Here is a 4,669-nt window from a genome sequence, read left to right on the forward strand (position 1 = left end):
GACATCAAGTTTACCTTTTACCCTCTCTGGTTTACTTTATAGGATGTGATCAAGTTTGCAGCAGTAAACTTGTGGACCTTGTTTTACTCAGCTCCATTTATCTCTGCCCAACCCTTTACCGTAGTAATACTCCACGCTGGAAGGACTACGCGGTAGACATGATCTTACCTCAGTGAAAACCCCAGAGCGCGCCATGCCAGTGGTGACCACGAGTGTAACAAGCCAAAACGGTGGTCTAGCCACTGTTGTCGTCGGCATCGCTGCCCCGACCATCTCTGGCCTCGCCATTAATGTCCAGAGGCTCCCCCTCGTCGTCGTCTTCCCTCTGGACCGCTGCCCCCCTTCGTTTTCTTCTCCGACGAGCTGTGCCAACGACCGGAATAGTGCGCTCCTATGCATGTCGTCTTCCTCCCTGATGTCTTCTTCCTCCATTCGTCCGCACGCTTTGCTCGTCTCCATGACTCTCTGGCACTCGTCCGCACCCTCCTCGTCGCCTTCCTGCACGTCCCTGTGACTGCTGCGGCTGGCAGAGCCTCGGCCAGCAGAGCCTCGGCCTGACGCGTTCGGCGGTGCCCAGCTCGGGTGCTCCTCGTCTGGCAATAAATAGCCCGTCCGCGACCCTCCCCGAGCAAGCCAGCACTCCCAACCTCCTCTCCCCTCCCTCCAGTCCACCCCAGTGCCCGTGCTCGGTCGAATCCCTCGCCGGAGCCCGACAATTTAGCCGGAGTTCGTCCACGGCCTCCGTGCCCAGCACCACTCTCCGACCGTCCCCTGACTAGTCCGAGCCCATGGATGGACGCGCCACTCCCCGGCGATCCTCCCTGGCTCGCCGCCCCTCCTTTTCCCCTACCGGAGCCACCCAACCACCGACCCCTCCGCCCTCTGTCTCTGGCCACCGCGGACCTCCATGGCCACGGTGCTGCAGGCTGCCCCGAGCCCCTCCGAGGCTATCTACGGGCGCGACATGGAGTAGCAGAGCCGCCGCGCGCGTCGCCTGGCCCTCCCGTGCCTCCAGTCGCCGGCCCCGACGAGAGCCCCGGCGCTCCTCTGCCTCGGCCTCGCGATGGAGAAGAAGAAACAGGCGAGGGAGAGAGAAGATGCCGTGGGCCCCGTCGGTCATTGTCTCAGCACTGATGTGGCGGGCCTGCTGACTAGATTAAGTGGAGACGCATTCGCGGCAGTGCACCTTCCCCAAGCGAAGGCGTACTCTTTCGTGGCTTCGAGCTGAAACACGTTTTCCCTGCGGAAAGCGCATTTGCTGGAAGTATGTTTTCAGCCTCAGAAGGCGTATTTCTCCTCTACTTCGGCTGGGAATACATTTCCCTCTCTGGAAGACGTATTTTCAGAAAACACACGTTCTGTTTAAGCTACCAGGGACATGTTTGTAGAAATGTTTTTATAGACTAGTCCCTGAGCTTTAAACGTCCGTATCTTTTTACCGTAACTCCGAATCAGGTGAATCCAAAGCCCACATCTTTGTTTCGTCAAGACCGTTCCGTTGATGTCATTTTCATAATATTTTCACATAGTGAAAATGACCAGGTAAGCCAACCTCTTATCATGAGCCCAGACTTGCATCTTGACTTTTGCTTGCACCTCGTGTGTGTGTAGTTGCAGTTGTTTCATATCGTTTTTGTCTACAGTTATTCCGTTATGCTTTCTTGCATGCTTGTGTTTTCATGATATCTTTTGCCATGCTAATTAGAATGTTATTATTAATAATGCCATGTCACTACTCTACTTTATTTACATGTCATCATTATAAAATGATATGAGGATTGTAATGCACCGTTGATATGCTATTGTCATGTTCTTTATGTTATAGTTGTGCACTTGAGGAGTTCGATATTTTGCCATGCATTTGTATGCTACATGCTCATTGTTCCATCCATGTTATATATGCTCATGATCATGGAGAAGGAAATAAAATGACTTAATAATAACAAACCTCCTCCGTCATCGATGGGATCGAGTCATAGTGCCGCCAAATCGAACTTTTTCAGTGCAGCCACATTTGCCTTTGTGGGAAGGCCTTAATGCAAGCTATTGCCATGACCTCTCGTCGGTGCCTCCCACTAGGGAAGGTTATGGACGTGCTTACCCTGATCAGGTAGGCAGACATAATCTTGTGTGCTCGTTGATGAGATTATGGTACCGAGTCCCCGAGTGGGATTGTTTTGACCATGACGGTGGTCGGGGTGTCTTTGGTAGACACGGGGCCACCCAGGACTAGCCTGTTGGGATTGGGTCGGAGTGGCCGGGAGGGCGTCATGGCAGTAGGTCGGTTTCGTCAGAATGCTGTTGGTCCACCCGAATGGGATGACGAGGCCATGGGTTCCGTGGTGTGGGTACAGTGTGCTACCTCTGCAGAGTGTATAATGTCTATCGATAGCGATAGTTCGTAGTAGGTCCTACTATCAGGTCTTGGTCGAAATGGAGGATAAACCGAAATAATTAAGTTGGTAAATAAATATGTGATAACAAAAATATGGTGACTTGGACTATGAGATAGTCGTGAGGAGTCACGATGATATTTTGATATGATCACGGGACGAGGTCTCGGTGAGTGTTGGAGACCAAGTGTTGGTCATGGTTGTGATCGCCAGAAAGATCACTGTTCGGTTGTGAGGCAACCCGTTAATAAGAGAGTCCGAGGGACTCGGTGTACAAGTTTGGTTACATTGCATGAGTAATATATCATTATTTGCATTTAAAGAACCATGATAGAACAGAAGATGATTGCATAAAGTTAATATGATATGTCTGCATTGGATATTATTGGTAGTTTATTTTCAGCATAGTTTCATGATGCTATTATGCCATGTTATTGCCATGTTAGAAGCATGTTTTGATATGCCATGTTATTGCCATGTTAATAGATGCTACGATGTGCTCATGCTTAGTTGATTTTTTATCTTGCCATGTTTAGTAATTGATATGAGGTAGGATGTTGCATGCGCTCGGTTCTCGCTTTGTCTTCTGCTTTTTTGGATGCTATGTATTTGGTTGTCTTGCAAGTACATTCAATGTACTGACTTGGCGTGTCATGCCAGTTTTGTAGGTCATACCCGTATTGTTCGCCTGATCCGTCGTGCTAGGCCGTAACCTTGCCAGTCCTGTGAGTTGTGGAGCCCAACCAGAGTTGTTATGCTGCCAAACCAAGACTTCCGCCGCCATTCAATCAGAGTTCCGCTGTCGTTTAATAGCCTTAGGGCTATGCCAGATAATTGTATTCATCAATGATGTAATCTCATATACATGTATTTGATGAATATTCTTGTACCTGGAATGCTGTATTATGGACCTGTCATGCATCAGGTGTTATCCTGGGCTAACGTGCGAAGGCCCCCTGCTCCATGCGGGTCAGGGTGCCACAGACAACCCCTATTCGCATGGTTGCGAGGATTTATTCGTTTTGTGCAGGTATGAGCGACTCGCGCGTAGCCTCCTACTGGATTGATACCTTGGTTCTCAAAAACTGAGGGAAATACTTACGCTACTTTACTGCATCATCCCTTCCTCTTCGGGGAAAACCAACGCAGTGCTCAAGAGGTAGCACTTGCTACTCATGAAGATGGGGAACCTCCTAAAACTCTCGATGCTCGTTATGTGGAAAATTTTAAACATTAGTTTCATAATCCTGATATATCTCCATTCAACTTGATAATGGGAGATACTTTGGGTCAATGGGAATACTTTAGGGATTATTGGTTGTCTCAAAAAGGGAAACACTTATGGGATCAAATTGATTATTTGCAATGGTATGCTTGGACTTTATGCTTGAGATATGATTATACTTGTTGCTTTAGGATGAAGGCTCCATACCTTCCCTTTCATGTGAATTTCATGATAATGTAACACTGGCTTCTTATGCTAATGGTATATATGGTTGCTATGATGTGGAACAAATAGAAGAATTTGTTGCTCTTATGGGTGCTTATGAAATTAACTCCTTGTTTGAAAAGTATGAAGACTTTGATGATGCTCTTTACAGATCTAAAAATTATGCTATACTTAAATATTTCTATGAGAATTATGAATATAATGCCGATATTACTCAGTTTATTGAGAAAGTTGATCTCTCTTGAAGCTATGTCGGTATTTCCCCCAAGAGGAAGGGATGATGCATCACAGCGGCGGTAGGTATTTCCCTGAGATATGAAAGCAAGTTTATCGAACCAGTAGGAGAACCAAGCAACACAATGTAAATAGCCCCTGCACATAGATAACAAATCCTCGCAACCTGACGTGTTAAAGGGGTTGTCAATCCCTTCCGGGTACGTCGCCTCAAGATAGGCAAATGGACGTGAAATAAATTTGTAGTAGATTGATAGATCGAACGCCAAATAAAATAAATAAGAATAAATTGCAGCAAGGTATTTTTGTATTTTTGGTTTAATAGATCTGAAAATTAATGCAAAGGAAAAGTAGATCACAAAGGAAAATATATGAGAAAGAGACCCCGGGGCCGTAGGTTTCACTTGTGGCTTCTCTCGAGAAAAAATAACAAATTGTGGGTGAACAAATTACTGTTGGGAAATTGATAGAACTTCAAATAATCATGAGGATATCCAGGAAATGATCATTATATAGGCATCACGTCCAACATTAGTAGACCGACTCCTACCTGCATCTACTACTATTACTCCACACATCGACTGCTATCCAG

This window comes from Triticum dicoccoides, chromosome 6A (assembly GCF_002162155.2).
Source record: "Triticum dicoccoides isolate Atlit2015 ecotype Zavitan chromosome 6A, WEW_v2.0, whole genome shotgun sequence".
In the NCBI taxonomy this organism is placed as follows: domain Eukaryota; kingdom Viridiplantae; phylum Streptophyta; class Magnoliopsida; order Poales; family Poaceae; genus Triticum; species Triticum dicoccoides.